The sequence below is a fragment of the Scyliorhinus canicula genome, chromosome 19 (assembly GCF_902713615.1).
Source record: "Scyliorhinus canicula chromosome 19, sScyCan1.1, whole genome shotgun sequence".
In the NCBI taxonomy this organism is placed as follows: domain Eukaryota; kingdom Metazoa; phylum Chordata; class Chondrichthyes; order Carcharhiniformes; family Scyliorhinidae; genus Scyliorhinus; species Scyliorhinus canicula.
The window spans coordinates 86,616,627-86,641,219 of record NC_052164.1 but is presented as its reverse complement, the minus strand read 5'-3'; the positions used below and the strand labels follow the sequence as shown (position 1 = coordinate 86,641,219).

At 46.7% G+C, this 24,593-nt stretch overlaps 1 non-coding gene across 1 annotated transcript; it reads left to right on the top strand.

The window, feature by feature from the left end:
• Nucleotides 1–5,139: 5,139 nt before the first annotated feature.
• trnaq-cug lies at nt 5,140–5,211 on the top strand. The gene has a single exon. It is a non-coding gene; the product is annotated as a tRNA-Gln (tRNA).
• The last annotated feature ends 19,382 nt before the right edge of the window (nt 5,212–24,593 follow it).

Genomic DNA, 24,593 nt, shown 5'->3' with positions numbered 1-24,593 from the left:
CAACAGGGAGCCCCACTCAGGATATTTACCAGCATGGTAGTGTCTTCAGCAACCTACATCACATTCTCCCCACCTCCCACCTCCCCTTCCCACATCACCAACTCCTCTACTTCTCTGTCCTCCTTTGACCCTCCTTAAAACACTTCCTTCAGCAACTTTTGGTTACCCTTTCCAATATCTCCTACTTTGTTTTGGTGCCCATTTTCCACATGCCTCTGTCAAACGCCTTGGGATGTTTTTCAATATTAAAGATATTACTCAATGCAAGTTCTTGCCTAAAGGTGACCCAGTAATTAATTGAAGACACCACATAACTAGCAGAGCAGAGTGATTTTGGAATCAAATGATGGTCATGGACAAAAGTAACAATGGATTTTATTTGCAACACACGGATCATGTCCTCTTAAATACTCCAAAGCGTCAAAGATCAGCTGTGACCCATCATATATTTGATGACTATGGGCGCATTTCAGCGGACTCAGTTAAAGTCCAGTTTTGGGTGCATTTGGCCGGGGGTTTCGCCACGACCGTGTGGTGAGATTGTGGACCGTATCCAAAGGTATGTAATGCCAAAAATGAGCCCCCACGAGATTCTTGACATTATTGGCTCCTTCGCCGTCTGATTTGCCTGACTTGTGCCTCAGAAGCTCACCGCTAACAAGGGGGAGCTTCTTTAAAGTCAAAACATGCACACGGCAGCGGGCGGACATGCTCCTCACTTTGGGGATGCCGACTTCACAAAGCTTCTCGACCCTGTTCCCCCGCGGGGGTTTGTGGATCTGCAGCAGGGTCAGCAATGCTGCCTAGGAGGCAGTGGCAGCGACCCTCAGTGTGGGCAGCATGACAAGGAGGACTGCTGTCCAGTGTCGGAAGAAGAACAACGACCTCCAACGAGCTGCAAGGGTAAGTTATCGCCTCTCTCTTGTCATCGGTTCCGCCTGCTACTCCTCAAATTCTGAAATCCCACTCTCTTCCCCCCTCAATCAACTGGCTAACACCTCACACCCGTCCCACATATACTTTTGTTCTTGTTTCTCAGAACCTCCTGGCACCTGCTACAACCTCTTCATGTCCAGATGCCCACACATGCCACCAGGGAAGCTGAAAATTGGGACGAAATGAAAGAGAACAGGATGGCCCATTCTCACAAAAAGGATCCTGAGCAGACAAAGTTACAGACCAGGGAAAACCGGCTGGAAATGTTTTTGGAAGAACGGAAGGAATGAAAGAACAACATGATAAGTGTAAGGCGAGGATTGATCATGTCATGAAAGAAACCAATGTTCTGTACTGTCCAATTTACTTCTTGCCATTTTTCATACATATGTGTTTATTGTTGACTCCCCTGATCCATCAAGCGTGCGGCTCACAATGTCCTCTCTTTGACACCGCTGGAAAAGGTAGCCCATAATAAACAATAACGACCAAGACGGGGTGGTGGGGGGAGAGAGGAGTCCCAGAGATTTGAGTTCTCATCCCCAATGAGGAACAGCTGTCATGTAAACTGTGGCCTTTTATGCCAGAAAACCTGACGTCAAAAGGCCACATATTCACAGCCTTGCAAGTGGGCGAGCAGGGAGCCATCGTGAGGTTTGCAGCTCCAGCTGCAGATACGGCCCCCGCACTTCCGGGTCAGAGGCCGCACATGCCCATGGCAGCAGCCTCCAACAGCCGTACTGTGTTCCATGGGGGGCTCAGCTGGACCGCGCAAATTGTGCCCCTGATCGGCCGCGCGCCCGACCCGGACCGCCCACTCGAAAATACCCCGGTCCCATATAAATCCCCCTGCCCTCCGATCGGCCCGTCCCCGACCACGGCGGCTGCAGACTGAGTCTGTAGCCGCCATGTGAGTATCCCGAACGGCAGGACCATGAGTAGTCTACGCCATTGGAACTTCGGCCGGCCGGGGGTGAAGAATAGCAGGGCGGGCCTCTGGCAATGGCCGCAGGTAGGCGATACGCGGGGCAGGAGAATCGAGGAACCTGCGCCAGTCCCAATTCCATGTGTGAAACTGGATTCTCCGCCCCGGTGCCTGATGTGATTTTGGCGTCGGGGTACGGAGAATACAGCCCCATGTGTTCCCACTGGAGTTGAATTTCACCTGATTCGTGCTCCCAATCAGGAAGCAATTCCCAATTCTTTGCCATGTAAATTTATGCATACTGAGGATTGCGAGGGATTCCCTCGGGAATCCCGCCAACGGGCCGCCAGTTTGAGTGGGCGGCCTGATAGCGAGGTTCCGTAGGTGGTCACTACCCGCATTGTTATTCAGCCCCATCCCCGGATTTTCTGGGTTTCCCCCCTCCCCCCAGAAGGACAGAAAACAGAAAGCCCCTAAATAAAGAGACCACCCAAGATCTCCTAAATAAAGAGAACCCCCCTGTGACCCTCTAAATATGGACACCCTCCACAGACCCTCCAGAAAAGTGACCCCTGTCAGGGAGACTACTGTCAGGAGCCCCCCAGAAGAGATATCCCTGTCAGGAAGCTGTGTAGCAGTCCAAGCAGAGGCAGTGAAAAAGATACTGCTTTAACACTCACCTGGACACTACACCTGCTGGCTCAGACACAGGTAGCAGCACCTGTGAATTCCTGGAAAGAGAAAATCAGTCAGCTGTATTTAAACCCCCTTTGCTGTGGAAAAATTCATTCATTTCTCTTTGATACTAATTTTACTAGGCTGGGGGTGACAGATTCCACCTGCACTGTCAGCATTGTTTCATTAATCTTCCTTTACGGTTGAGTAACTCTGAAGTGCTCTAACCGCAATGTTTATAAACATCGTGCTTTGACTGACAACTACTGGGCCATTTCAACCAGAGTAAAGTCCTGTCAATTTCTAGCTGACCACTTTGAAATCACTCAACCTTGAAGGGCGGTGATTGGAAAGCACTTAATTCTGTTTGATGTGGTCCAGGTGCTGTCCATCAAAGTTTCATGTTTATAAACATTGCAGTTGGAGCACAGCTCAAAGATCCCTGAAATGATGGGCGCGATTTAAAGGGACCTAAACAGAGACCTGTTTCTGGCATGTTTATCAGGGTGTTTTGCCGTGCCAAGAGAGACCCCTTTCTTTACTGGTAGTTAACCATTTTTTTGGCCGCGGTGAGGGACGCTCTGCCGAGGCTGCCCTTACATAACTTCCTTCACTGACTTCAAAGTGGAGTGGTTAAGGAATGGACACTTATATGCTAAAACCCTGGTCCACAGGGTGGATAACATCAAAATGAAAAAAACGATATATCCATTGAAATATAACTGGAGAGAAGCAGCTACCATCATAGCCACACCCGGGTGCAGAAAGCAGGCCCTCCTGAAACCAAACTTGCTGAAAGGCTGTTGTTTAAAATCAAAACTCAAACAGAGCACAATCACTACGCTGAATACTGAAGTCACCTTTCCAAAGCTTGGAAAATAACTTGTGGGGATGGTAAATGTGTGCTGGATTTAGCCCATAGAGCTATGTAACATTTGGGAAAATGAAGCATTTCTCAGAGTTCAGGGAACATAGGTACTTGGGAACAAGGGGTAACTTTGTGAGATACTGCCTGTGTATAGTCATTAGTGTAGTAAGTGTAGTGTTTTATAACCTTTCCTATCGTGTATTTTCTTTTAAGTTAATAAATATTATTTATTAATTGATTACAAGACTGGACTGTTCCTCCCTGGTTTGCATACCTTTCTCACATTATACAAAATTGAAAATATACACCACTAAGAACCAGTTTTTGAAATTACCATATAACCATACAATTCGTACAGTGCAGAAGGAGACCCGATCCTCCGATAGAGCACCCTACTCGGCCCACTCCCCCACCCTATCCCCTAATCCGACCTAACCTGCACATCTTTGCAAACTAAAGGGGAATTGATCATGGCCAATCTACTTAACCTGCACATCTTTATACTGTGGGAGTAAACGCACCCGGAGGAAACCCACCCAGACACGGGGAGAAAGTGCAAACTCCACAGAGTCACTCAAAGCTGGAATTGAACCCGGGTCCCTGCCGCTGAGGCAGCAGTGGTAACCACTGTGCCACCCTGCACTTTCCAACATTATACCAGATTTCTCATGTTGATGGCCACTCACCTAACCTGTCTGTATTTATTTAAGTCTCTCTGTGATCACCCACATCTCACCTTACCATCAAACTTACGACCATCAGCTAAATTTTACCCATCGGCTCCAGCGAGAATTCAACTCATGACCCCTGGTTTACTGGACCAGTGCTCTAACCACTGAGCGATTGAGCCAACTGCTACCCTCCTGGGTTTTGGGATAACCCCTCATCGGGTGGGTTCTTAACAAATGCTCGTGCTAAACACTTGTCGTTAAAAAACAGTTTTGACTTAAAATAACAACTCAGTTAAGTTTTGTTCAAATATAGCAATCTCACAATATCCAATGCATTCAAGTGAGGAGCCAGACAGTGAGACAATGTTTTCACAAAGTTGACAGCAGAGTGGTACATCATTGACATTGTTTGATTACACATCTGCCCTTGCTTGATGTTGCGGAGGCATTCACACTCAATGATTGCGATTGGTGTTGGCTTTATTTTGACAGAAAATTGCGTCAATAAATTAGTGGACGGGACAATTCCATACTTCTCCACAAGTCACTCGGTTACAGCCTTCCACAATTTCACTCGTTATGCTTCATCAGCTACTTTCCTCACAAACAAGGTTGTTGCTTTTTCATTTTAAATCAGTAAAGCTGAACAACCACACTTAACCGTGAATTGGAAACTGTGCATCATATAAATCACAATTTGGTTACAAATCACAATCCAGTTGCCTGTAAAGAAAGCAATGGGCAATTTGTTTGCGCAGCGAGTCCAAGAAATAAAATCACAAATGCATCTTTTTAACTTCGACAAACCTTTCTAATAAATTTATTCACTGGTTCTCCATCTTGCTGTTGTTCAGCTGCAAGGTTCTGATCTTTTCCCATAGAGTTTAGCTGAGGTTGAACGAATATTGAGCAAGGCTGAGATTTGATGCAGATGACACTGCCCTCATGAAAAACTGAATTTTTAAAAATAATTTTGAGGAGGCGGAAAGCAATGCAATGTTATATATATCGAAGCTGCTTACATTATCTTAGATAATGGGCTTAAATGATCAATAATAGGCAGGGGTTCCATGGTGTAATGGTGAGCACTCTGGACTCTGAATCCAGCGATCTTAGTTCAAATCTCAGTGGAACCTTTCAACTTGCCAAAGCCCATGGTTTTATGGATGGCACGGTCACACAGTGATTAGCACTGTTGCTTCACCGTGCCGGGGGTCCCAGGTTCGATTCCCGGCTTGGGTCACTGTCTGTGCAGACTCTGCCCGTTCTCCCCGTGTCTGCGTGGGTTTCCTCCGGGTGCTCCGGTTTCCTCCCACAAGTCCCGAAAGATGTGCTGTTAGGTAATTTGGACATTGTGAATTCTCCCTGCGTGTACCCTAAGAGGTGTCGGAATGTGGCGACTAGGGGATTTTCACAGTAACTTCATTGCAGTGTTAATGTAAGTCTACTTGTGACAATAATAAAGATTGTTGTTATTATTATAGATGCAATAATAAGCGTCCAATGTTTTGTCCCATCTCGTCACTTTGACTCTACAGTATTGCAACATTTTCTCCTCCCTAAGTGTAAATCCCTCCCAGGAACACAACATTCATGACTACATCCTTTTTGATCCTCAAAGAAGTAAAAAATTTCTCTTGCTGATCGTTGTCATAAAAAAGATAAAGCTGATTCTCAGTTTAAGTGAACCATGAGCAGTTGTTGGGTTTTATTTGCATGCGGGCAAACTGGCAAACTGGGGCTCTGAATCAATCTGCTGTCTGGGATGGGTGGGAAATTCAGTCCTCGATAAAATCAGCTAATAGTCGGAGCCTGGAGAGTGTTATATTATATTGCTACTCCTGGTAGCATGTTGTATTACTTGGTTAAAGTAATATCTGTCGTTACTGGTTGCAGATGATCTTGAAGAATACACAAGTCTTTGCTTTTAAGTAAAGATATTTATTAAGTAACGATAAAACTAATAAATGAGTTTGACACTCTACTGAACTAACTCCAGAAATAAAGTAATGAGATATAACTGTATCTGAACTACACGTGGTGGGTAGGCTGTGTTCTGACTTTGCTACACCACTGCTATTCTAAGTACTCCTGCTTGGAAAGAGAGCAAGAGGCTTTGGGAGCTGTTATATAGTGTGATCTGGTGGTGCCTTCCAGTGGTAGTGTCACAGCTAAGTGTTGTGATTAACCCTTTAGTTACATGCCTGTCTAAATATCATTACACAGAGGAGACAATTCCAGTGGGCATCATATGCAGGCTGGCAGTCGGTTTGAATATTTATTCTCAGAGTTCATTTTATTTGCTATTTCTTTGAGTGCCCCCCCCCCCCCCCCACCCCCCTCCCACCCGCATCCCCATGCCCCAAGGGCCTCCATAATTATTTCCTGGGTCTTTTCAAATTACACATCTGAAATGTTTCGACAATTTATTGCGACAATGCAAACACAGATACAATGGGAGCTTTTTTGACTTCAAGTAGACTTTAGGTCAGGCAGTCAGAAATCCATGGCAAAAGACCCGAGCTAAATTGCCGACCAGGCCTCAAAGCTGGTGAACTGCAGATGTTGATGGATTTATTGCTTCGATCTTATTATAACAGGGGAGGTTGAGGCTGCCCTTGTTGTCTTTATTATTCGGAAATGGCAACAGCAGCGAGAAGAGAAGTCTATTGTCTCTCTGCAGCAAGACAAAAAGTTGTAATGAATAAGATGTGATGATCAGTAAGCAGGTTAACAGGAGCAACTTTCTCGACCAACTTTGGTGTCTTTATTTTAAGGTTAGTTTGATGGTATCTCATACTCGGGTTACTTCACTTTCATTAGGCAGGTTTTTTAGCCCCTGATGGGGGTGAGTGTGGAGCGGGGCAGGCATGAAAATTTGTGTCAGCGGCCAGCGTTTGCCTGAAATATCCCACCACCCAGGTTATTTACCAGGAGGAAGGAACAGGAAACATCAGAGCTACCCAATGTCAAGCGGCAAGGAGCCTACTAAATGGTGACATAAGATTGAATACACTGAAGCATTGGGGGCTAGGCCAGTTGCCTGGAGGCAGCCTACAGTGCCTGACATGGGAGGAAGAGGGGAGAGGGCTCCAGTATTTCTGGCAGGCTTTGGGGCCCTCTACAGAAGGCTGACCACAGCTGCAGCTGCAGGCCCTCACATGGAGGGAATTCCCCCCAAAATGGTGGAGAACCGCTGAGGATTATTTTTCAAAGTTTTTGAAAGTTGAAAAGAGGTCACCCTCTCTCTCTTGTGCTCTCTTGCCTGAAAAGGCTCCCATTTCCCTGCTGGGGAGCCTCATATTGGCCCTCCGGCTTCAGGAGCCCGCCTGCCACCCTTAATTGGATGATGAGTCCGCCGTCTGGCCACTCGTCTCCACACAGTGCAGGGTTGTGACCCCCATTTGACCTCAACATCAGGGTCCCAATCCACCAAATCCTTTTCACTGCGTTTCACCCTTTAAGTCGGCTTTATTAATTTCCTCTCCTAATCGAAGGAAACTTTGATCATGTGTTTATTGCCCCACAGTGGAAAGCACTGTGGTTTCATAGCGCTAGGGTCGATTCCCCGCTGGGTCACTTTCTGTGCGGAGTCTGCACGTTCTCCCTGTGTCTGCGTGGGTTTCCTCCGGGTGCTCCGGTTTCCTCCCACAGAGCAAAGACGTTCAGGTTAGGCGGATTGGCCATGATAAATTGCCCTTAGTGACCAAAAAAGGTTAGGAGGGGTTATTGGGTTACGTTCGTGGGTCGGTTCATACTTAATGGGCTGAATGGCCTCCTTCTGCACTGTATGTTCTATGTATCTCATCACTTCTCACTGTCATTTCAAATCCATACATTGCCTCGAAAAACATCCATCAGAGCGCATAGATAAACAGCTGGCATGAAGTGGGAATTAGGAGGGGATACCAAAGGTGTGATTTGAAGAGCTTTGTTTCTAAGAGGACTTGTATGCTGGGGAGTGATAACAAAGCATCATGATGTTTGTAAGGGATTCCAGATTGTAGGGATGAGTTTGTCCCTCGGCAATGGAGGTTTTGACATTCAGTTCATCTGTACTGTTATCTGAAGACTCCCATATCGCATGAAATAACATTTATAATAGGATCTTAGAATTCCACAACACAGAAAGAGACCCTTTCATCCATGATGCCTGAAGTTGCGTTTTATAGTTATTTTGTTCCATTTCCTTTCCCTCTCTGCACATATACTTGTCCATGCAGAAATCCATAACGGCACTCAAACAAACAAACTCAATTCTTTCATCAAACTACCTTTACATCAACTGAATTAATGTTAGATTTGTAGAAATCTCATTGACACTTCTTATCTGAGTCATTGGCTTAATTGATCAGGTCAGCAGAGTGTACCTCTGCTGGTTCTGTCTGCTCTGGCTCTTTTCTTGGTCCATTTGACTTTGCCATTTGCTTGTCTTTGAACAACAGAACTCCGCAGAGTCGATGCAACTTGTGTAGGGACAGAAATTGAATGCAGAAGGAATAGAAAAGTTGGAAAAAGTTGTACTAAAGTTTAACGCATGTTAGACTTTGCCTCGAACAATGTATTTTTCCTGTCTCGAATCCAGGTGATTTATTACAGACCTGGGGCACAAACTGTTTTCTCAGAATTCTATATGTTACTTCCTTTATTGCTACATGTTGGATTACAGCCAGCTGGATTTTCAATTGACTTTGAGCTCACCTGATTAAAAACAGTCATGCAATTACCTTCTTTCAAGAACCTGATCAGGGTGAGTTATACCAATGGCGCCAGCATAGAACCACAAACAGTGCAACTGCATCCATCAAATGCCTGTCTTCACGTATGAATACCTTGGAAAACCTCTGGGTACTCAGGCACTAGCCAAGTCTGATATTCAATGCTGCATTGTGCAGAAACTTGACAATTGTTTTCCGCTCAAGACTTGTACAAGTTCATCTCCATGCTGAATATCTCTATCAGGGCATCGAGTCATCTCCTAGTAAAATCTGGAATGCTACCCCTCGAATGTGCCCCTAAAATAAGTGGGCAGGATTTTCCAGTCATGCCCGCCCGTCGACTGGAAATTCCCGTCCAAGGTCAGCGGGCCTTTACATGGTCCCCATCCCGTCCGTGGCATTTTGCGGCAGGCGTGGCCAAAAAATCCAGCCCAGTATGACATTTCCATCATCTTCATCAAGGGTTTTCTCAGTCAGTTCACTGTGATGTTATGAGTGGCAAGCCCCTAAAAAAGGAGCCAAATTCTGTTTTCAAAATTCAAATAAGCGGGTTTTAAAATCTTATGCCTGAGTATATCTCTGCCATGGTCTTGTGGCGCAATGGGTAGCACCCCTGCCTCAGGGTTCGGGTCCCACCCTGGATCCGATGGCCAAATAAGTTGCATTCATAACGCAGCCAAACGAGTTGAGTGCATCAACCTGCAGATCCTTCCAACGCACCATTGGCTGGTGGTAAGAGTGGGAGAGAATCCTGATCAACCAGGCTTGGTGTGTAATGGCATCCCTCAAACGATAAGCCCCTGGTGACAGACTACCAACTTGTTCCAGAAATTACAGCGATGGTAACACAAGAAAGTCTGTCTTAGTTGCAGGAAAAGAATAAAAGAAGACATCTCTAATGCCCTGATGGCTCAACGGGTGAATAATCTGCCTAAAGGAAGGCTTTAATATTAAATCCTGTTATGGAATCAGTTGGCTAGCCACAGCCAGGAGTGGCTGAACAAATGGTTTCAGAAGCCCTGAATGGAATGGTGAAGCTTCACTCTGCACTATGGTCATTATCTTGCCACCCCTACTGAGGATGTGAATGAGGGGTTACGGCAGAATTGGGGCTGGTTATGATGGACCCATAGCCAAACAGCCAGCCAATATTCAAGCCCAAATTTGGTATCTTTTACCATCAGATTTTCCAGCAGGACTTTTTGGTGTAGGATATAGGCGAGGGGAAATCCATGCTCACTTCATGCTCCGGTGTATTTTCAGGATAGGGGATGGGAGGGGTAGGTGTGATTAATAGCAAAAGAAGTAAGTCATTGGTACTTAATTTGAGGACATGTTTGGAGGTGCATTGGACCTGAGGTGCAAGATAACAGTGCAAATGCTGACATTGATGAAAGAAGATGTAAATGATGGAAAATGAATGACCATGGGTTGCTAGACAGAAGAGTTCATGAGAAGGAGAGAGCAATATGGAGGAAACTTTATTTGAACTGATCCTTAAACAATTTCTGTTTATATTCCTAACAGGAATAACTTTTTCTCAGTTCTGATGAAAGGTTGCAAAGCAGAAATATTGGGCGCAATTTAGAAGGCCTGTTAGCCGCTGGTGCAAATCCCGTAATGGCTGAAAAGTATCGCAAGAGGCAAAAATGGGATTTGCGCCGGCGAGATTTAAGAATGCAGTCTTCCTGATTCCCAGGCCCTCCCTGATGATGCATCAGGTTCATGCTCAGAAAGGGCACAAACTTGATTAACCTGGACTTGAATCCATTAGCTTCCAATTAGCAAGGTTAACATTGCATTTTCGGCCCTCATCGAAGCTTTCCACCCACGTCACATCACACAAATCACTACTGGCTTTCAAATGCAAAAAACAGTTGTGATGACCACGCCGGGGTGCACGGGTAAGTGTAGCACCTGGAGGGTGAAGGACAAGGCTGAACAGTGCACTGGTGCAGCCCCTTGACACTACAGGTTGGCACTCTCAGGTTGGCACTGCTGGGGCAGACCCTCTGGGGAGCTCCATTGGGAGGGTTCCCCTTATGTGTGGTGGGAAGGTGAGGAGAGCCTCAATACTCACATGTTGGGGGGGGAGCATGGGTGGGGAGGAGGACCCCGATACTCACATGTTGGGGTTTAGGGGGAGAGCCTCGATACCTGGGTGTTGGGGGGAATGTTCTGGGGTGGAGAGCCCTGACACATGTTTTGAAGGGTAGGGGGAAACTCCAATACTTGCTCATTGAGGGGTAGGGGGGCAATAGCCTCGATACCCGTGTGCTGGGGGTGGGTGAGTCACGGGGGGGGGGGGGGGGGGGGGATGGGAGGGATAGAGCCCTGCTACTCACATTTTGGGATGTCGGGTGGGTGGGTGGAGAGGACAGCCCTGTTACTCACATGCTGAGGGGGGGGGGGGGGAGGGGGGCAAGAGCCCAGATACTCACTTATTGGGGTGTAAGGGGGAGAACCCGATAATCGCATGTTGTGGGGAGGGGGCGGGGGTGGAGAGCCCAGATACTCACCCATTGGGGTGTAAGGGGGAGAACCCGATACTCGCATTTTGGAAGATAGGGGGGAACCTCAATACATAAGAACTAGGAACAGGAGTAGGCCATCTGGCCCCTCGAGCCTGCTCCGCCATTCAATGAGATCATGGCTGATCTTTTGTGGACTCAGCTCCACTTTAGGCCCGAATACCATAAACCTTAATCCCTTTATTCTTCAAAAAACTATCAACTTTTTCTTAAAAACAGTTAATGAAGGAGCCTCAACTGCTTCACTGGGCAAGGAATTCCATAGATTCACAACCCTTTGGGTGAAGAAGTTCCTCCTAAACGCAGTCCTAAATCTACTTCTCCTTATTTTGAGGCTATGCCCCCTAGATCTGCTTTCACCCGCCAGTGGAAACAACTTGCCCGCATCTATCCTATCTATTCCCTTCATAATTTTATATGTTTCTATAAGATCCCCCCCCCCCCCCCCCCCCCCCCGCATCCTTCTAAATTCCAAAGAGTACAGTACCAGTCTACTCAACCTCTCCTCATAATCCAACCCCCTCAACTCTGGGATTAACCTAGTGAATCTCCTCTGCACACCCTCCAGCGCCAGTACGTCCTTTCTCAAGTAAGGAGACCAAAACTGAACACAATACTCCAGGTGTGGCCACACTAACACCTTATACAATTGCAGCATAACCTCCCTAGTCTTATACTCCATCCCTCTAGCAATGAAGGACAAAACTCAATTTGCCTTCTTAATCACCTGTTGCACCTGTAAACCAACTTTTTGCAACTCATGCACTAGCACACCCAGGTCTCCCTGCACAGCAGCATGTTTTAATATTTTATCATTTAAATAATACTCCCTTTTGCTATTATTCCTACCAAAATGGATAATCTCACATTTGTCAACATCGTATTCCATCTGCCAGACCCTAGCCCATTCACATAACCTATCCAAATCCCTCTGCAGACTTCCGGTATCCTTTGCACTATTTGCATTACCACTCATCTTAGTGTCGTTTGCAAACTTGGACACATTGCACTTGGTCCCCAACTCCAAATCATCTATGTAAATTGTGAACAATTGTGGGCCCAACACTGATCCCAGAGGGACACCCCTAGCTACTGATTGCCAACCAGAGAAACACCCATTAATCCTCACTCTTTGCTTTCTATTAATTAACCAATCCTCTACCATGCTACTACTTTACCCTTAATGCCTTAATGCATCTTAATCTCATGCAGCAACCTTTTGTGTGGCAGCTTGTCAGAAGCTTTCTGGACATCTAGATATACCACATCCATTGGCTCCCCGTTATCTACCGCACTGGTAATGTCCTCAAAAAATTCCATTAAATTAGTTAGGCACGACCTGCCCTTTATAAACCCATGCTGCGTCTGCCCAATGGGACAATTTCCATTCAGATGCCTCGCTATTTCTTCCTTGATGATAGATTCCAGCATCTTCCCTACTACCGAAGTTAAGCTAACTGGCATATAATTACCCGCTTTCTGCTTATTTTCTTTTTCAAACAGTGGTGTCAAGTTTGCTAATTTCCAATCCGCCGGGACCACCCCAGAGTCTAGTGAATTTTGGTAAATTATCACTAGTGCATTTGCAATTTCCCTAGCCATCTCTTTTGGCACTCTGGGGTGCATTCCATCAGGGCCAGGAGACTTGTCTACCTTTAGCCCCATTAGCTTGCCCATCACTACCTCCTTAGTGATAACAATCACCTCAGCGTCCTCACCTGTCATAGCCTCATTTTTATCAGTCACTGGCATGTTATTTGTGTCTTCCACTGTGAAGACCGACCCAAAAAACCTGTTCAGTTCCTCAGCCATTTCCTCATCTCCCATTATTAAAACTCCCTTCTCATCCTCTAAAGGACTAATATTTACCTGAGCCACTCTTTTGTATTTTATATATTTGCAGAAACTTTTACTATCTGTTTTTATATTCTGAGCAAGTTTACTCTCATAATCTATCTTACTCTTCTTTATAGCTTTTTTAGTAGCTTTCTGTTGCCCCCTAAATATTTCCCGGTCCTCTAGTCTCCCACCAATCTTTGCTGCTTTATATGCTTTTTCCTTCAATTTGATGCTCTCCCTTATTTCCTTAGATATCCACGGTCGATTTTCCCTCTTTCTACCGTCCTTCCTTTTTATTGGTATAAACCTTTGCTGAGCACTGTGAAAAATTGCTTGGAAGGTTCTCCACTGTTCCTCAACTGTTTCACCATAAAGTCCTTGCTCCCAGTCTACCTTAGCTAGTTCTTCTCTCATCCCATTGTGATCTCCTTTGTTTAAGCACAAAACACTGGTGTTTGATTTTACTTTCTCACCCTCCATCTGTATTTTAAATTCCACCATATCGCTCCTGCTGAGAGGATCTCTAACAATGAGATCATTAATCAATCCTGTCTCATTACACAGGACCAGATCGAGGACCGCTTGTTCCCTCGTAGATTCCATTACATACTGTTCTAGGAAATTATTGCGGATACATTCTATAAACTCCTCCTCAAGGCTGCCTTGACCAACCTGGTTAAACCAATCGACATGTAGATTAAAATCCCCCATGATGACATGATCTGTTATTTCTTTGTTTATTGCCTGCCCCACAATACATGTGTTGGGAAGGCGGATGAACCCTGATGCCTGCATGTTGGGGGTGGGGTAGGGGTAAAGAGCCCCAAAACTCATGGGTTGTGGGGGTAGGGGGGGACGAACCATAAAACTTGCATTCGGTGGGGATATGGGCAGGAAAGCCCCGATACACAAGTGATCGGGGTAGGGTCGGGGGGAAGAGCCGTGTTACTCGCGTATTGGGGGTGAGTGGGGGAGATACCCACTGTGCACGTGTTGCGAGGGCAGAGGGGCGGAGAGGACAGCAGTGATACTCATATGCTGGGGGGGGGGAGGGAGCCCTCATACTCGTGTGTTGGGGGGCAGGGGGGGAAGAGACCTGATACTCATGTATGGGGGGCTGGGGGAGGGGAGCCCCGATTCTCACCTATTGGTGAGTAGGGGGGGAAATCCCCCATACTCGCATGGTGGGATGCGGGATGGGGCGAGCACAGGTTGTTTTATGGTGGATGGGGTGGTGGCGGTCATCCTGATGTTTGTGGGGGATTCCTCTGTGTCTGTGGGCGCTGGCACAAGTTCACATTTAATCCGTTCGAAGCACCTTTTAAAGATGGCGCCCCGATCTCTGCAGAGCCTGCTGGCTTTCTCTGGCTCCACCCCACCAGAGTAACGGCACCATCCACGCCTCCAGATGTTTGTGCACTGTGCTAGAAAATGGCTGTACCTCTGGAGAGGTAAACGCCGGTTTCTAGTCAGAACCTGACACTCGCCACATTTTGAGAAAAGTCCGCCCTCTTTCTCTCTCCTCATATCCTGCTGAATATTTCCAGCAAGTCCTGTGTTAATTTCAAAGTTCTCGCATCTGCAATGTTTTGCTTTTGTGTGGTAATATTCTGAGCTTCTTCAATGGTCGCACAAATAGGAAACGCAGGCACTCACTGGATGACCTCAAGGGGGCTGCGAGTATGCAGTGTTAAGATATAAAGGAATGCAAATGGAGCAATGTACAATATTCAGGAGCAGGCGTGTGGACCTGTATCAAAGAGGGTAGGGAGGATATGTATCAGCAAAAGACAAGTGGGCAAGATTAACAGCGAATGCAGTTCTCAACTGGCTTTGGTTTTATGATCTCTCTTGATCTAATTGTAGCTGCTGACCTTTTGGGACTTAACTTCAGAAATAGAAGTACATTTGAAAACCCTAGGTTTAGCAGTAAACTGCAGGATACTTCTTATTCCCATCCTACAGCCTTGTCCAACCGACTGAATGTAGAATTGATGTTTGGGAGTCCATGTCGGGTCATAATATTAAAAGCCAATATGTATTTTTTTAATGCATAAATGCTTTGCAGATTCAAAATGCTACTATTCACCATGGTAAATGACTTCAATATGATTTTTGTGCAGTGTGGCATGCACTAATTGTTGGGCCTCGGGGCTGGTAGCAAAATGGCCCAGACTGCTGGTGTCGAATAAATTATGTATTTGAAGGAATGTGGAATCATTTAAATTTATTGCGCACTTTGTGCTAGAAGCCAGAACGAAAAGCTCCTTATTGCAGTGCTTCAATTATAAACTCCTGTATTATATTATAGATTTGACTTGTGGCTTGCATTTTGTCATGGAAAATCTCAAATAAAACTGTTTAAAATTGGAACCTCTTAGAAATCTCAGGTAAATGTTACACCATGAACAAGACCTTGTCACGAGGAAAGTTGCATGAGGTGTAGTTGAGTTGCAGCCCTTTGTTGCCCTCTGCTGGACAATTTGGATGCAACATCATTACTTCTATTCAAAATCTTAGAGCTCAATTTAATGGATGGGACAGCCGTTGAGAGCCACGCTGCCCCTTTTGTAGGGAAGTCCGCCACATTAGGTGGCACTTAATTGGATGGTGATGGACCTTTGTGGATCCTGGGGCACAGAAATCCTGAGCTCTGTTGCTCAGCAGTGCCAATGGGGAAGCAGAGGCTGCTGCTGCAATGGCAACAATCCAAGGCCTTGGTTTTTTCTTTAAAATTCACTTTTTAGGGGATGTGTGCTTCGCTGGCTTGGCCAGCATTTGTTGCCCTTGTGAATGATGAGTTGCCTTCGTGAACCACTGCACTCCATGTGGTGTAGGTACACCTACTGTGCTGTTAGGGAGGAGTTCCACGATTTTGACCCAGCGGCAGTGAAGGTATATTTCCAAGACAGGATGATGGGTGACTTGGAGGGGAACTTGCAGGTGATGGGGTTCCCATGTATCTGCTGTTCTTGTCCTTCTAGATGGTAGTGGTCATGGGTTTGGAAGGTGCTGCCTAAGGAGCCTTGATGAATTCCTGCAGTGCATGTTATAGATGATACACACTGCTGCTACTGTTGCTCGGTGGCAGAAGGAGTGAATGCTTGTGGAAGGGGGGGGGGGGGGGGGGGGGGGGGTGGCAATCAAGCGGGGCTGCTTTGTTCTGGATGGTCTTGAGCGTGTTTAGTGTTGTTGGAGCGGCACTCATCCAGGCAAGTGGAGAGTATTCCATTACACTCCTGATTTGTGCCTTGTAGATGGTGGACAGGCTTTGGGGAATCAGGAGGTGTTACTTGTCGCAGGATTCCTAGCCTCTGACCTGCTCTTGTAGTCTCTTAGATAGTCGCTGGATTTCAGTTGAGTGACGGTGGGATGAGGAGTGGGGTGGGGTTGGGGGCGGGGGGGGGAGGTGGTCATAGGGAGACGATGCATCAGCAGCAAGGCTGCCTTTGATGGGTCCCTTGATCAAGCACTGAGTGTCTTTGAACAATGGCCTCCTCCAGCACCCCTCACTGTTTATTTATCAGGCTTACTGAAAGGTGATCCCTTGGGTTAAAACCCAACAGGACCAGGCACTTAAGGGCCTCAATTTACAGTGAGGTCTCCACGGGATGTGCAGCGGATTTCCCACCTATGGAATAGGATCCGTACAAAGCAGATGGAGGCCATTCGGCCTATTGGGTCTGCACATGCCCTCTGAAAGAGCACACTAGCTAGGCCCACTCCCCCGTTTTATCCCTGTAACCCCAAAGCATTATCAAGACCAATCCACATAACCTGCATCTCTGGACTGAGGGAGGAGCATCCGGAGGAAATCCACGCAGATACAGGGAGAACATGCAAACTCCACACAGACAGTCACCCAAGGCCGGAATTGAAACCAGGTCCATGATGCTGTGAGGCATCACTGTGTCACTGTGCCGCCCATCATCCTCCCGCTAGTGGGGAGTCTATTAATTCAATTCAATTCCACCCATGGCGTAGTCTCCCTATTGTGGCTGCTAAAATGACATGAGTACAGATCAACAAAATTAGTGTCAATTATATCATACAGGACCTACATCGTGGGAGGCTCCAAGATTGACCTTGCTGACTGTTCATAGATAACTTCCAGATTAGTCTGTAAGAAGTTGCATTGAGTGAGACACACTTCACTGCTGACATTTTAAATTACTGTTACTGTTATCTGACCATTTTGAAAGGCAAGTCAATGAACCTTGATGCATGCTCAGTGACTAACATATAGACTGGGTCGCAAGGTAGATAATTGCCTGTCAGTCGATATGCTCTTCAAACAGCCAATGTCTCAGCACTGATTTTGTCCTTGATCAGCAATCACGGCTGAGATATGCAGGGTGCTGGCAGCAGCCAGTGAGCACCTCATAGATGGCACAGAGCAATTATAGCACTTGCTCACGATCCAAAAAAAGGAAGCAGTGGAGAAGCTCAATTCTACCAGCCTCCCACCGATACCTCGCTGCCAAACGTTCTCCGCCGTGCCAATGGCAATCAGGCAGGGCCACGAGGTTAAGTTCCAGATAACGGCAAAAGGGAGGCAAATGGTATGTTAGCCTTTAATGAAAAAGGGATTGGAGCACAGGCAGAGCGGCTCTTCATCTTAATGAAAGTAGCGCAGACATGAATCTGAAAGTCCCGCCCCTGTACCCGACCCTGCCAATTTCTTGGGGGAGGAGGATGCTGGGGTTCTCAACTGCACATCTCGGCTTCACGGAGACAACTACACAATTAAAGTGCAGCTTTTTCTGTCTGGTGGGATATCCAAAACCTCACTTGCGCACTTTAGGCCTTCTCGGAGAAGATCCAAAGCTGCTGGAATTCTTTGAAGAGGTCGAGTACCCTTTTGGATATGGTCCTGGGACACCTTGGACGTGGCTGAGGTGACATTTGTGAGGTAAGCTGCCCATTGCGATTGTTAAAAGTAGACATGAATGTGCTTTAAAAGGTGCATGAACAGTGGAACTCGCAAGCTCATTTGGACTGTCAAAAGCACGGTCAAGAAAGCTGTCAAGGGAGCTGACAAGCTGTCATTAATTTACATCTTCTACCTTTTAAATACTTGAAAAAAATTGCCTTCAGTGTTGAAAAAAAAAATTGGTGTTTGCTATTTCACCGGGGTGATTTTCAGCCCACGTTAGCCATCGGTGCAAGCAGAAAATCCCACGAGAATCGGAAACCGTGATTCTCACCGGTGAGAACGCATTTGCTGATTTTTAAAACATTTTAATATAATTACCGCCCCTCCCTCTCCCACTCTGCATGATCACATGCCACAGCTAGAGTACTCTGTGCAGTGCTGATCGCCACACCATAGAAAGGATGCAGAGGGGATGCGCCAAAATGTTGCCTGGGGTCGAGCGTTTCGGCTATGAAGACAGTCTGGTTAGGCCGGGGTTATTCTCCTTAGAGCAGAGAAACTGAGGGGGGAACCTGACTGAGATGTACAAAATTATGAAGGACACATATGTTTGGAAGAAACCTTTTTCGTTCACTAAGGGGTCAATAACAAGGAGGCATAGGTTTAAGATAATGGGCAAGAAATTTAGAGGGGACTTGAGGAAATACCTTTTCACCCAGAGGTTGGTGCAAATCTGGAAGTCACGGCCTGAAATGGTGGGAGAGGCGGGAATCCTCACAACATTTAAGAAGCATTTAGATGAGCATTTGAAATGCCGTAGCATACAAGGCTATGGACCAAGAGCTGAAAAAGGGGGTAAGAATAGATAGGTACTTATTGGCTGGTACAGAAATGATGGGCCAAAGGGCCTCTTTCTGTGCTGTAAAATGCTATGATTTCGCCCTCACTCAATATACATACCTTGGTTTGCAACACGTTTGCCCCAGGTTCTGGAAAGTGAGAATCAGTCAAGGGAATTCCCCCAAGGGGCGCAAAGATAAGTACAGCCCCCAGGGAGGGAGGGGGGAGGGGTATGGCACAGGTTGGCACTGTCAGGTTGGCAGTGACAAGCTATGCCGGAAGCAGTGCCAGGGGCGGAAACTCTGGGGAGCCCCATTGGGGACGGTGTTAGCATTATGTGGGCTGGTTTAGCACACTGGGCTAAATCGCTGGCTTTTAAAGCCGACCAAGGCAGGCCAGCAGCACGGTTCAATTCCCATACCAGCCTCCCCAAACAGGCGCCAGAATGTGGCGACTCGGGGCTTTTCACAGTAACTTCATTGAAGCCTACTCATAACAATAAGCAATTTTCATTTCATTTCATGTTTGTTGGGGCAGAAGCCCCTGAAGCTGATGCCTGTGGTGGTGGAGGGGGTGGTGAGAGCCCAGATGCTGATGGTGGTGGTGGGGACTGGAGGTGGGGAGGGTGGGAGAGGTGATGCTGCTGGTGGCAGGGAGTGCGAGCCCTGATGCTCATGGTGGTGGGGGGGAGCTCCTGATACTTGTGTGGGATTTTCGCCTTGCCTGTGGGGTGGGGGGTGGGGGGGGGGGGGGGGGGGGGTGGGGATGTAGTGTAGTGTTTTTGTGATTGGGCAACTTTTTAAAGGGCACCTCAATCTCTGTGGAGCTAGCCTCACTGGCTCTATCCTCAGCACACCCCACCACAGTGAGAGCATAAACCCCGTGCACTGAATTTTGTTTCCGAGGGACTCAAGATCTTGATTAAAAACTATGCTGCTAGGGTGCCAGTCAGAGCCTGATACTCTGAAAAATGCAAGGGAAAATCTGCCCACTCTGTCTGTTGCCTTGAGTCTATCATTACAGGATTAGTGCTACATGCCTGAGTTCACAACATTTCATTATCACAGTAGGGTGCCTGTCAGTTCACTGTTTGATTGACAGCTTCAAGTGCATACAAGCTCTTTGAAGTGGGACAATGATTATAAAGGCTTGCTTTTATAACAAATTAAAGAAAGTTAAATGTAGTAAATTGATTATTTAAATAATTTAAATGGTTTTATTTTGGAAATAATTGATTCACTGATAAACACTTAAGAGCTTTATTTAATCTCAGCCTGCTTTCTGAAGTCTTATGGTGGATACTGGCTGATTTAGCATATTATGTGTAAGGAAAATCAGTGATTGTGGAAGGCATAGGGGCATTAAAGGAGTTGGAATTCAAGTTGGAAGACTTTTACCGTGACAAACTAAATAAAGGTCATTTGAACACTATTCAGTAGGAAACTCATACTCTGTACCCAACAGCCTCTAAACTCTTTCTGGGACTGGCTGCCACAGCTCCCACTTTACTCCGCATTTCCCACCCACTCCACACGGACTGAAAACCCAATTTCCTGGCTGCTTTTTACCTGGGTCGGGCATACAGAAGTGGGAATTGTCTCAACTCTGCCTGAGTGAATATTCAGGCCGAAGAGTAAAGATGTATCGCTTCAATTTTCTCGGCCTTTGGCGAGATCATAACTTATGTATGGTGTACTGTTTTGACCTCCCTGCTGGAGGAAAGACATACTTCTCCTGGAAGGGACAGAACTAAGGTTCATTAGATTCTGGGATGAGAGTGTTGTCCTATGAGGATCTCATTAAAATGTACAATAATGTTTTCAGGATAATAGGCTGGTTACTTAGGACTGAGATGAGGAGACATTTCTTCACTAAGAAGATGGTCAATCTTTGGAATTTGCCACCAGGAATGGCTGTGGTTTCTTAGTTTATGAATATATTCATGGCTGAAGTTGATTTTTGAGAAGTAAAGGAATCAAAGGATAGGGGCATATGCCAGGAAAGTGGAGGTGTGGTTAAAATTCAGCCATCATCTTATTTAATGTTGAGCAGGTTTGATGGGGTAAATTACCTATTTCTCCTCCTATTTCTTAATTTCAGTTTTTCGGACAACAAACATGCACTGTCACAATGGGAATCATCAGAGCAAGTAAAAAATATCAGTAGTCAAATACAAATTGTTACAGTTGTGGAGACCAATAATGTTTAGAAGGTATTTGAATTTTCAGTGACTGACTGGAAGTATCACAAATCAAGATTTCAGGTTGTAAAATCTTTACTGTAATGGACAAACTAAAAACAACTTTGTCCAAGTATGTGTAGGTTAGGTGGATTGGCCATGCTAAATAATCCCTGAGTGTCAAAAGATGTGCAGGAGTTGGGGTTACAAAGATAGGGTGGGGGAGTGGGTCTAGGTAGAGTGCTCTTTTGGACGGTTGGTACAGACTCAATGGGCCAAATGGCCTCCTTCTGTATTCATGTTTGCTCCTAGTTGGAACAAAGTCACTTTAAGTGTTCGACCATTGACATACTGATGAAGTCATACTGTGGAAAAGGCTCAGACTAGCAGTGCTGGGATCAAGTCGGCAAAGGATCAAGTAACAAATGTGGTCCAGAATCGACAAACAAAAGATGAAGAGCTTGCAGAAGATACATATGAAAGCTTTGACAAAAATTAAGGTCAGAGGGATACTGAAAAATTTGGCGAAGGTGACTGGAATGCATTTACGTGCTCCCTTTGTAAATACGGAACTGCAGAGGAACAAGAAATTGAGGCACGTTTTGAAACGCTCGAGTTCATTGGAAAGAACATTCAGTTTGGGAAAAGAGCTGTTGATGCATTAAAATGGAGCTAAAATATGTACATGAGGAAGAAAGGTACATAATGTATTAATAAGGTGAAATGAAATAATTTATATGTAGAACAAACACAACAGGCAGAATCTTACCCTATGTTTTCAAAATGTTGGTTCTGGTGAGGTGGGAAATCCGGGAAGAATCCTGCTGGTGCCGATGGTGTGAAAATTCACCGCATTTGCAGCCTCTTCAACAACATTTTTATTTCTACGTGATTCACGCCGTGCTCATGGCAGCTTATCCCTGATTTTCTCGCCCCGGGAAAACTATTCTCTGCAACCAGTGAGAGGCTCCTTTTAAACACCTTCCCAGCACGTGTTCTAAGCCCAGTCGGGGGGTGTGGGGGTAGCTGCCAGGGAGACAGCACCACGATTCACGGAGGGAGCTCTCACCAAACGCCTGGATGGTGTGGAGCTAAAGCGCGACATCTACTGACCACAAACGCACAGACATCCATCAACCAAGGTTACCACGCCACATGAGATGGAGTGGCCATGATAGTGAGTGCCTGTTCGCTCCATAAAAGGATGGGGAAACACTAGATTAAGCCCTTTCATGTCCACCTCGCATGTAGAAGTAGGCAAACACCAGGATCCCTGACCTCGGAGGAGGCAGTAGCAGCTGAGATGTGTCTGGACCCCATGATGAGCCCTTGTATTAGCAGATAGCGTTCAGCTCTCCATCAGGCCGGTGTCAGACATATCGCTGAGGAGGAAAGGAGCATAGCTCTGTCCTCAATGAAAGTCACCACTTTCCTGCAGCGTCTGGCCAATTGCTTTAGCACCTTGCCCATGAATGTACCCACCATTAGGATGACCTCCGCAGGCACCTTAATAGTGAGTGTTTATCGGGTCCCATGGTGGGAGGGGGTCTTCGTAACCTAGTCCTGGATTTTGCCAAATCAAGATCAATGAAGACGGCCCTAGCTCTGCACTCCATGCAGGCCCTCCTGGACATTGACCAATGGTCCTTCCTCCTCCTCTGCGGATGGCCCCACACTGCCCTCCTTAACATTCTCCTCATCTGATGAAATGTGGCTCTCCTCCATGACCTCCCTGCTGCAAAGCCAGGTTGTGCAGAGCGCAACAGACCACAATGATGCGGGACACCCTCTGGGGGCTGTATTGGAGGCTCCCCTCAACTGGTCAAGACACCTTAACCGCATCTTGAGCAGTTCAATCACCGACTCGACCAGTGGATGCCTTGAGGCATGAGTCTCATTGTAGCGCGTCTCAGTGGGTGTTTGTGGCCTCTGCACTGGCATCATCAGCCACCTCCTGAGTGGGTACACTATGCCCCTGGGGAGCTATCCCTTCAGCTGCTGCACTTCTTCAAAAGGGGCTGGGATCTACAATTGTCCGAAGATGTAACTATCGTGGACACACCCGGGGAAATAGGCACACACCTGCATGATGCACATCGCACGGTCACACATGATCTGGGCATTGAGGGAGTGGAATCCCTTGTGGTTCACAAATGGCACACATGTGTTACAGGGAACACAGAGTCACATGGGAACAGTCGATGACACCCTGCAGCTGGGGTATGCCTACTATACGGGTGAGGTCCATGGCCTGGTGTCCTGGCATGCCTGGTCCCGGTTTAAGTTGATTTACATGTGGGCCATCGCAAATAACGCATCTGCGGCTTGCTTTATGCACTTGTACGCAGCTGACTGGGAGATGCCACACAGGCCCTCTGTGAAGCCCAGAAACAAGCCATTGGGATAGACGTTCAGAACGGCAGTAACTTTCAAGGCCACAGGCAATAGGTGACCTCCCAGTCCATACGGTGCAAACTCTTGCAACACCCGGCACACGTGGTCCATCGTGCCCTGGGACAGACATAGTGTTCTGAGGCACTGACCCTCTGATTTCTGGAGGTAAAAAGTTCTACGCTGGACTAGCTGTGGCCAGTAGCAGTTCCAGCGAGGCTCCGCCATTTGTGGCTCTGCTCTCAGAAGATCAATGGGCCTTGCCTCTCTCTTCTCTGCAGGGCGCTGTTCATGGCCACATGCAACAGCTCATTGATGTTGCTGCTGCTGGTCGATTGTGATCAAAAGAATTTCCAGCTTGATTGGCTTTGTGATTCTCACAAACTGAAAGGAAGAGAACATCAAAGTGAGCGATGAGGGGTCTTGACAATGCACGGAACCGCAGCCCTCTCAGGATCTGGGGCATCCACCCATGTGCATCCCCCTATATGAGCGCCTTTCCACTAAACCTCACTCCTTCCCCTGTTACACAATAGCCACTTCCCCTCAGTTGACCCGACGACTCCACCTGAATGAAAAGTGGGCGCCAATCGGTAGCATACTCACGCATTGAAATGCTGACTCAATTGGAACAATTGACTCACCAAGGAAGGGTCAGGGAGATGACGCACACCTGAGGCCTGTGAAGATGACAATTAGTATGCCAACTTAATCCTTAGAGGGTATGGTCACTCCCCCAGCTCTCATGGGATGCAGATTTAAAAAGTCCAAAGATGTGAAGGTTGGGTGGATTGGCCATGAAGAATTGCCCTTAGTGTCAAAAAGTCTATGATTAACCTAGGACAAAAGTTCGGCACAACATCGTGGACCGCAGGGCCTGTTCTGTGCTGTATTTCTCTATCTAAAAAGGCCTTCCAATTTGAGCAGCCAGCTACCGGGGCAATAATCCCTGATAGCCAGGCCTCCATAACCCGTAACCTTGAACTAACAAACAGCTCTTACCCTCTGGCTTCACTGATGCCTGAGTGTGGGGGTTTCATTCTCACTGCAGTCGTCCTCCATCCTGTGTGAGGATCTTCAGTTCTTTTGAGGCTGGAGTCAAAGTCCCCCACTCTGCCCATGCAATCTGGCGTCTCATGGGACC